Genomic DNA, 10,385 nt, shown 5'->3' on the forward strand with positions numbered 1-10,385 from the left:
CTTTTATCTCTATTGCTCCATTTGGAAAGATATTGGTAATTTTGAAGGGACCGCACCATCTAGAACGAAGTTTTCCGGGAAAGAGTCTGAGGCGGGAGTTAAACAGAAGTACTTTGTCGCCTTCCTTAAACTATTTCCTTGATATGCAATTGTCGTGTCATTTTTTTGTACTTTCTTTATAGATTCGGGCATTCTCATACGCATTTAGTCTAAATTCTTCTAGTTCGTGGATATCTAATATTCTTTTTTCGCCTACGGCAGTATAATTGAGATTAAGGGTCTTAATGGCCCAATATGCTTTATGTTCTAATTCTACCGGCAGATGACATGATTTTCCATAAACTAGCTTAAAAGGTGTGGTTCCTATTGGGGTCTTATAAGTTGTCCTATATGCCCAAAGGGCTTCTGGTAATTTTGAGGACCCATCTTTCCTAGAGGTGGCAACCGTCTTTTCTAAGATTTGTTTAATTTCTCGGTTTGAGACTTCTACTTGCCCACTCGTCTATGGGTGATAGGGTGTTGTTACGCGGTGTCGGACTCCATATTTCAGTAATAGCTTTTCAAAAATCCTTGAAATAAAATGGGAGCCACCATCACTAATGACAAGTCTCAGCACTCCGAATCTAGGGAAGATTATATGCTTAAAGAGTCTAATTACCACTCGTGTGTCATTCGTTGGAGAGGTCATGGCCTCAATCCACTTTGATACGTAATCAGCCGCAACAAGGATATACTTGTTACCAAAAGAAGATGGGAAATATCCCGTAAAATCGATTCCCCAAACATCGAAGACTTCTACTTCCAAAATGCCTTTAAGCGACATTTCGTCGCGTCTAGATATGTTACCAGTGCGTTGACACCGGTCGCAATTTGTGATCGTGGTGTAGACATCTTTCCACAGAGTGGGCCAAAAGAGGTCGGCTTGCAAGATCTTAGCGCAAGTATTCGAGGTGCTTGCATGTCCTCCATAGGGAGCAGAGTGACAGTGGGAGATTACGTTTTCTACCTCATCCTCGGGGACACATCGACGGAAAATGCCGTCGGCGCCTTTTTTGAAAAGTAGAGGCTCATCCCAATAGTAATGTTTAAGATCATGGAATAATTTTTTCTTTTGTTGGTAGGTCAAGTCTGGCGGAAGCACTCTAGCTGCTAAGTAGTTGACGAAGTCGGCGTACCATGGTTGTGTGGTTTTGGTGTAAATTGCTTCCACTATCTCGTTTGTTTTGGTATCCTTATGGGTTAAAGCATCTTTAGTTGTATTGCTTTCTAGTTGGGCTATGAGTCTTTCATATAGAAAATCATCGTTTATAGGCACTCGTTCAGGTTCGATACCTTCCATTCTTGACAAGTGATCGGCCACGACGTTTTCAGTTCCCCTTTTATCCTTTATTTCTAGGTCAAACTCTTGTAATAGTAAGATCCACCTTATGAGTCTTGGTTTGGCGTCCTTTTTGTTTAACATGTACCTAATTGTAGCATGATCGATATAGATGATTATCTTTGCTTCTACTAGGTAGGAACAAAATTTATCCAGAGAGAACACTACGGCTAAAAGTTCCTTTTTTCTACTGGCATAGTTCATCTGTGCAGGGTCTAGGGTTCTACTTGCATATTATATTGCATGAAGTTTCTTATCCCTTCTTTGTCCTAAGACTGCGCCTACATCATAGTCACTAGTGTCACACATGATTTCAAAGGGTAATCTCCAATCGGGCGGTTGGATGATAGGTGCGGTAATAAGAGCTGTTTTCAATTATTTTAACGCTGCTAGGCATTTGTCGTCAAAGATGAATTCGACGTCTTTCATCAATAGGCCAGTCAGTGGTTTTGTGATTTTTGAGAAATCTTTAATGAATCTCCGGTAGAAATCGGCGTGTCCTAAGAAGCTTCGTATTTCTCTTACGGTTTTCGGAGGCTGGAGGTTTTTTATAACTTTTATTTTAGCCTTGTCGACTTCAATCCCCTTGTCGGATACTATATGTCAGAGTACGATTCCTTGTCGGACCATGAAATGGCATTTTTCCCAATTTAGCACGAGGTTCACTTTTACGCATCCTTTTAGTACCATTTCAAGATTCGATAAACAACCTTCAAAGCTCTGTCCGCATACAGAGAAATCATCCATGAAGACTTCCATGATGTCATCTATGAAATCAGCGAAAATTGACATCATGCATCTTTGGAATGTTGCGGGAGCGTTACACAGTCCGAATGGCATTCGTCGGTAGGAAAATGTACCATAGGGGCATGTGAAGGTCGTTTTCTCTTGGTCGTCGGGATGAATAGGAATTTGGAAAAATCCCGAATAACTGTCTAGGTAGCAGAAGTGAGAATGCTTAGCCAATCTTTTAAGCATTTGATCGATAAACGGTAAAGGAAAATGTCCTTCTGAGTGGCTTTGTTTAATTTTCTATAATCAATACACATTCTACTTCCAGTAACCACTATTTGTGCTATAGATTCTCCTTTTTCATTATTCACAATTGTGACACCTCCCTTCTTTGGTACGACATGTACTAGACTGACCCATTGACTATCAGATATCGGGTAGATAATACATGCTTCCAGCAGTTTTTGCACTTCTTTCTTTACTACATCACTCAGAATGGGATTTATCCTTCTTTTATGTTCTCTAAAGGTCTTACTGTCTTCCTCTAGCATTATGCGATGCATGCATATCGAAGGGCTTATTCCTTTTAGATCTGAGATATTGTAGCCTAAAGCAGTGGGGTATTTTCTCAAAACGTGTAGAAGCTTTTCGGTCTCTATCTGCCCTAAGTCTGCATTTACTATTACAGGTCACTCAAGTTCAGTGTCTAGGAATTCGTACCTTAGATTTTTGGGTAACGTCTTAAGTTCTAAGGCTGGTTTCTTTGGGCAAGGCATATGATCGGGCGTTAGTGCTACGCATTCGCTTAGGCTGTCATCTTGGTATTCCTTACTTAAATTTTCATCTTCAAAAGTAGGAGGCTTTGGAATTTTCAGTATTTCGGAGTATGATGTTTGTTCATTCTTCATCTCTCTTATGCATTCGTAGATGACATCTAGTAAACAACAGGTATCGTCTATAGCTTGTGCCTTTAGGAATTGTGTCAAAATGAATTCGACTTTTTCCTCACCAACTTCAAAGGTTTGCTTGCCTTTCTTAACATCTATAATAGCTCCGGCTGTAGCTAGGAATGGTCTTCCTAATATGATAGGGATGTTGGAATCCTCTTTTATATCGATGATTATAAATCAGTAGGAATATAGAATTGTCCTATGCGCACCAGAATGTTTTCTAGCATACCTACGGGAAATTTAACAGAACGATCTGCAAGTTTTACTGACATCCTCGTAGGTCTTAGTTCTCCCATTTTTAGCCTTTCGCATATGGACAAGGGCATTAAACTAATACTGGCTCCTAAGTCGTATAGTGCTTTGTCGATGACAAACTTTCCGATTACACAGGGTATGGAGAAACTACCTGAGTCTTTCAGCTTACGAGGCATATTGTTTTATATTATGGCGCTACACTCAGCAGTAAGTGTAACGGTTTCTTTATCCTCTATCTCCTTCTTGTTAGATAAGATTTCTTTGAGAAACTTAGCATATGAAGGCATTTGAGTGATGGATTCTGTAAAGGGTATTGTGATATTCAATTGTTTTAGAAGCTCTACGAATTTTTTAAATTTTTTAGATTTAACAAGTCATTGAGGATAAGGGATATGGGGTTTATACGGTGGTGGAGGCACATAAGGTTCTTCTTTCTCTACGGCCTCTTTGTTTTTATCTTCCTCTTATTCGTCTTCCTTCTCAGTCACCTTATCGGGGTCTTGATGCATGGATGGGTTTTGAGTTCTAGGGTCGGTCGGTCCGTCTAGTTCTGTCCCACTTTGTAGTATAATAGCATTTACATGACCTTTCGGGTTTGGTTGTGAAGGAGAATTGCGGTCCAAAACGCAGCGGAAATTAAAATTTCTCCTTTAGAGATCCTTACGAATGGTCATGATCAGTGATAGAATATTTACCTCTTGTGATGATCGAAACCTTTGGTGCAGATCTCTTGTAACGATCAAAACCTTTGATGCAGATCTCTTGTGACGATCAAAACCTTTGATGCAGATCCACGAAACGATCACGAACGTTGAACGATGACAACGTCTCTATTCAGTCCACACGAACGGGTTCCTTCAATCTCAGTGCTAGCTGGTACGAATGAAGGCTTTGAGTGAGAGAGAGAGAGAGAGTGAAAACAAAAAGAATGCAACCGCCAATTTTTGCTTCTGCACAAGGGTTCTATTTATAGAACCACTTGTGTGGGCTTCAAGCTAAAAAGCCCACTTAAGTGTATTTTGGCCCATATCTTATAATATGCCCAAAATCACTTAAGCCCATGGTACCTTACCATATTTCGTATTCTACTCAAGTACAACGTACCTTACGATGTTCTATAATTCACTTAAGGGCACCGTACCTTACGGTATTCCTTAGTTACTCTATCTCTCATCAATCCGTCCTTTGTGTGTGACCCTGTAGGTTTTCGTGACGTTGGCAATTATATTAAATCACACATTTAATATAATAAACAGTGAGCGGTATCTAGCAACACATCACTGCTACCCAAGACACGAAAATGTCAAGTGATCTGACAATTCCTTCTGTGATAATAATTATGTGTATAATTACCCTTTTGCCCTTATGTCTATATTGAACATAAGGCATAGACCGTGTCATCCTTGTCTAGTTCAATATTGGGCCCATAGACATTTATCCTGTTATGCAGGATGGGCAAATTCCATCTAGGTCACTCATGTCCCTCAGCATGCTTTATGGAGTACCCATCAACTGTCTTTATGGTTATCCAGTTACGGACAACGTTGGATCAGCAATAAAGCACTCGACTCTACATCTAGGATCCATAGTGGTTTCAGGTCGAAGAGTGGAATACACTATTATCACCATGAGAATAACTTATGACACTTTGCATAACTTTCTATATAGTATTCTCATAGCGGGTCAATCCGGTATAAATATTACTCCTAATATTCATACCTATGTTTAAGACTTGATAACTCTTTATCCATGATCCATGAGATGTGATCATCAGTCTACAAACATAATAGTCTTAATGCTTTAATGTTATCCCACTTCACATTAAAGCTCGACTACGGATACTTTAAGAACAGTGCCCTTATGTTTAATGTGTTCTCATGATTAAGTCACATTTAATACATTAAACGGACTATCTATTCTAGGGACTTTATTAATCAACCATAATAAAGAAAATGCCCTTTTATTATTCGATACAAGTACCAAAATGTATTGGCCTCTAGGGCTTACACCAACAGGTTGCGGCTATCCAGGAAATGTGTCTGCAGGAGCAGCAGTAGATGCTTGTTGTTGAGCCACTTGTGATATTTGTGTTTCCAACATTTTATTGTGGGTGGCTAATGCGTCTACCTTGTTTGCTAACTGCTTGATTTGCTCACTAATATGTATATTTTGATTTAGGAAAACCTTATTTGTTTGGGCTTGGGTAGCTATGAAGTTTTCCATCATTATTTCTAAGTTTGATTTCCTATGAGCATTTTGAGTATTTGTGGCAACTTTATGATATCCTGGTGGTACAGCAGGTGCTTGGTTAGGTGCATACAATGCATTATTGTTTTTGTACAAAAAGTTAGGATGGTTCTTCCAACCTAGATTATAGGTGTTTGAGTAAAGGTTTCCTTGAGCATAGTTCACCTGGTCTGTGGAGGTTCCTGTCAAGAGTTGACATTCTGGGGCAGTATGCCCTTGAACTCCACATATCTCGCAATTTGGTGCTACGGCAGCCATGGTGGCTGCTGGTGTTATGGTCAAGTTGTCTATCTTTTGAGTAAGAGCATCTACCTTGGTGTTGACATGGTCAAGACTGCTTAATTTGTACATGCCGCCCTTCGTTTGAGGTTTCTCTATAGAGGTTATTTCTCTTCCCCATTGGTAATGATTCTGGGCCATACTTTCAATGAGTGGATAGGCCTCATTGTATGGTTTATCCATCAGTGCGCCACCTGCGGCGACGTCTATTGTCAATCTTGTATTGTACAAGAGACCGTTATAAAAGGTGTGGATTATCAGCCATTCTTCTAGACCGTGATGTAGGCATAGCCTCATCATGTCTTTGTATCTCTCCCAATCTTCAAAAAGTGATTCGTTATCCTTTTGTTTAAACCTGTTTATTTGGGCTCTTAGCATAGTCGTCTTACTAGGTGGGAAATATCGGGCTAAGAAGACTTTCTTCAACTCGTTCCACGTAGTGACAGAGTTGGATGGTAGAGACTGGAGCCAAGCTCTAGCTCTATCTCTTAATGAAAATGGGAAAAGACGTAGTCTTATAGCTTCTGGGATGACACCATTCACTTTCACTGTGTCTGCGTATTGCAAAAATACTGACAAATGTAGGTTCGGGTCCTCCGTGGGACTTCCTGAAAATTGGTTTTGCTGTACAGCTGACAACAACGAAGGTTTTAGCTCAAAATTATTAGCCTCGATGGTAGGGGCAACAATGTTGTTATGTGGTTCATCCTGCGAAGGGTTTGCATAGTACTTAAGAGGACGATTTTGCACTCCTTCGGCCATCTCTGGTTGAATAACTGATTCAGAAGTAGGGATGTTAAGGTCAAGAAGATTTAGCTTGATACGATGTTCCCGTATCCAGTCTCGTATCCAGCGTTCTAATCTAAGATAACGCTCAGGTTCGTTGAATTGTAGCTTTAATTTCTCGCCTTGAGAGCGAGTACTTGGCATACACTCGACAAATGTAGAAACGGAAAAAGAATTGTTTGCCTTAGTATATACTGGGCAACACTGGAGTTACGATATCAACTAAATTAGTCCCCGGCAACGGCGCCAAAAACTTGATCGCGACTTAGTAAGTCTATCAGAATCGTGACTGCAAGTGCACAGTCCTATCGTGTAGTTTTAAAGATTATCGAACCCACAAGGACTAATAATCGAACGTATCGTTATCTAATGTTACTATGTAAATTTAAGGATGATGATCGTTCTAAGATTGGAGGGATGAAGAGAAATAGCTATAACGTAAATAGAATATTAATAAAGATATGAGATAGATGGGATATTGGTATGTAACACATCAACCTTTGGGGATTCGATAGATAGTTGGTGTAATCTTATTGGTCAAAATATTCTTCAGTAGAAATTATTTATAAAAAGGACTTAGTCTCACACTCTCGTTTTTATTGACTCTGACCATACTCCTAAACCAGAATGCTTGGCTCTCGCGGTCTCATTTTGAATTTAAAAGTAATTTTTGAATATGAATAAAGTCTGATTAATCCTAAAGCGCTCTCGCTGTGTTTAAGATTAATGCCTAGTTTCAACTATCTGGTTAAAATCTCAAACTCTCGTTCTTGTTGACCGTAACCTTAGTTTATTTTGTACTCTCGTACGAAAAACAGTTTGATTAAAACAAGAAACTAAAAACCGGAAAAATAAGTTTTATAAAAACTAACACCAATTATTTACGAATCCCATCATTTCGATGGTCTTTACATACTGATACCTAAGGGTTTAGCCGGACATGGATCCAATAACAGACATGGTATTTGGAAAATCAAACATGCAATAAGGCATAAATAAATAAAATAGCAATCAAAATAAAACCTGGATTATGAATTGAGAACTGGAACTGAATCTTGATTCTTCGATTAAAATAATATCGGCAGACTTTGGCAATGAGTAAATGTTACAATTGAATTCAAATGCGTAAAATAAATTGCAATAGTCCCCGATGTGGAGAAACTATCAATTTTACAAAGTAAGAAAAACTGCCTAGGAAACTAAAAGAAAATAATTCTGACTAAAAATAATCCGTAGATTGAAAACTAGAAGGAGAGAGAGAGAGAGAGAGAGAGAGAGAGAGAGAAAGAGGCATGTAGAAACTGTCCTCCTTATATATTTTCCACATCCCTAATTTGTAGCTGAAGATGAGTGGAGTCGTGGCTAGAATCATGGAGAAAAAGTAGGAAAGACTAGGTTGTGGCGGTTGCCACAACCCTAGTCCTTTACTCCGTGGCGAGCGCCACAATTGTAGGGTTGAGCGCCACATCTTTTTATGCTTGGTGGCGGGCGCCACCACCTCCTTTATTCCATGTGACGGGAGCCACACCTCTAGGTGATGGGCGCCACAAACCCATTTAGTGGGGTGGCCAATTACCTCTATTTTTCTCCATTTTCTTCTCTTTTTCTTTCCTTTTTACTATTTTCCACTTTCCTTGATGTAAACCTTTCATTTGATAAATACCTGCAATAAATGTAAAATACTGTGTAATAATAAGTGTTAATCAAGTAAAAAGCAATGCATATGAAGCCAAAAATACGATACGTTTTCGCGTTATTAACGTGGCAGATCCAACACTTCATATGTTAGAGAACACGATGGAACGCGCTACAAGCCAAACACAGGATCCAATTTAAATCCAACCAATCATAACACTTCATTCTTCCAACGTCTCTGACCAAATTCAGACAACCTGAGAAAACTCCGGTCATCTTCTTCGGTGATCTCTCATTGAAGTTTCATCGTTTGGTAAATTCAGAAAATGAGACCACCACCATTATGATCCTCTTCTCATCACGAATTCCACCTTATGCCTCAAATTCGTTTATCTAAATTGAGGAAAGGGAATTTCAAAGAAATTTCAGAAACAAGCAAGCCACGGAAAATTAAATTAAATGATGAACACGATCAATCAACACCAGATCAGTTAGGGGAAAGCATCAGAGAGTGAAGGACTACATTGTGGTAACTTGTTTGAGTTCAAATGATTATCAAAACTACCTTGTCCAAATGGTGATCAGAATTTGATGAAGCTTGATCTAGTTAGATCACTTCAGAGGGTATCAAAACTTGGGAATTGTTACAAAAGTTTCAGAGGATGCCTAAGATGCTAATGGAATTAAGAAATTAGATTGAAACAAGATGGAACTCAAAGCACGATAGTTGAATTTTCTGGAAAATTTTCAAGTTGCAGCAAGGATTTCTTGGCTCTCAAAATCTTGGAAATGAAGGTAATAGATCCCTCTATTTATAGGGAATTTGATTGGATCCAAATACGTGTGAAATGATGCAGAATTTGTGTAAAACGAATTTGATCCGAATGTGAGAAAAGTGTGACTTGAAACTCATCAAAACTCAGCCAAATGATGTGTTGTAAGGGTCAATTAACTTCTAGAGACTTGGTTAAACATGTTTAGGTCCAAAACACATGCTAATTGGGATTGGAGTTGAGATTAGTGAAGTTCAAAACTTAGCCAATGGCAATTTCTTCAGTTACAAGTCACCATGTTCAACCCAATGGGGCACCCTGCTTAGGAGGCTTTTTAATCCCATTCTTTTGGAAATGTATTAACATCATGGAAAAGATTACATTGTCATGTTGAAGTTGGCATGAAACACTTATCATATAACTTAGAAATATTTGAGTGCTTCATGGCTAAAAATGACTTGTAATGTCTCAATGTATTCCATGGCCTTCCAAGCATATTTTGAGCTTGGTCCTTTAAGAAAACTTGTAAAGGGTATCACAAATGTCACTGTGCAAAAAGAAACATCCTAATATGTTGAAAATTGAAGAAGTTATGATCTTTGAAAGTTGGGAAAAAGTCACTTGAAAAAAGAAGCATAATTGGGAAAAGTCCATTGTCCACAAATGACCTATAATGTCTCCAAACTTTTGATGACCCTCCAAGCATAATTGGCTCTTATCATGTAAAGAGAAGTTATATAGGCTGTTTAGAAGATTTATATGAAAAAAGAAGCATTAAAAAATGTTGATAGTTGAAGGATTTGTGATCCTTGTAACATTGACTTCAAATGGTTGATTTTTGGTCAAACCTCTTGGAACAAGCTTCTGTACTTGGATTTTTCTTGCATTTCAAATCACATGGGTGATCATATTAAATCAAAATAAGGTATCCTTAATTATCTCTTGATTAAATTTCTCAAAGCTTGAAGTTTCTTGTTGAAGAAGGCATGAAAATAAACACATGAACCTTTGACCTTCTTTGAGAAGTGAGCCACAAAACTTTGAGATGATCTTGATTGAAAATCCCTACCTTGCACAATAGACTTAAGGAAATAATACATATTTTTGGTATTTTTATTAGTGGTTAGATAAGAAATTAATCAAATAAACACAAAGGTAAAACACCATCAAAGAGGTGCTTGGTGATCCCTGCAAAAGCAAACCCAAAGATGGTTAAGGGGAAGGACCCAGATGTGACCTTGTTTGTGTGAAATGATGCAAATGATATATGGGATCTTAGGGTTTAAAATTAGGGTATGACACCCCTAAAAGTAATGAGGATTATATCATTGGCTGAATAAAATCAAAGCA

At 38.5% G+C, this 10,385-nt stretch overlaps 1 non-coding gene across 1 annotated transcript; it reads left to right on the top strand.

Annotated features, from left to right (window-relative positions):
- The first annotated feature begins 6,112 nt into the window (after positions 1-6,112).
- LOC127099280 (small nucleolar RNA R71) lies at positions 6,113-6,219 on the top strand. Its single transcript, XR_007793803.1, has one exon. It is a non-coding gene; the product is annotated as a small nucleolar RNA R71 (small nucleolar RNA).
- The last annotated feature ends 4,166 nt before the right edge of the window (positions 6,220-10,385 follow it).

This window comes from Lathyrus oleraceus, chromosome 6 (assembly GCF_024323335.1).
Source record: "Lathyrus oleraceus cultivar Zhongwan6 chromosome 6, CAAS_Psat_ZW6_1.0, whole genome shotgun sequence".
Lineage (NCBI taxonomy): Eukaryota > Viridiplantae > Streptophyta > Magnoliopsida > Fabales > Fabaceae > Lathyrus > Lathyrus oleraceus.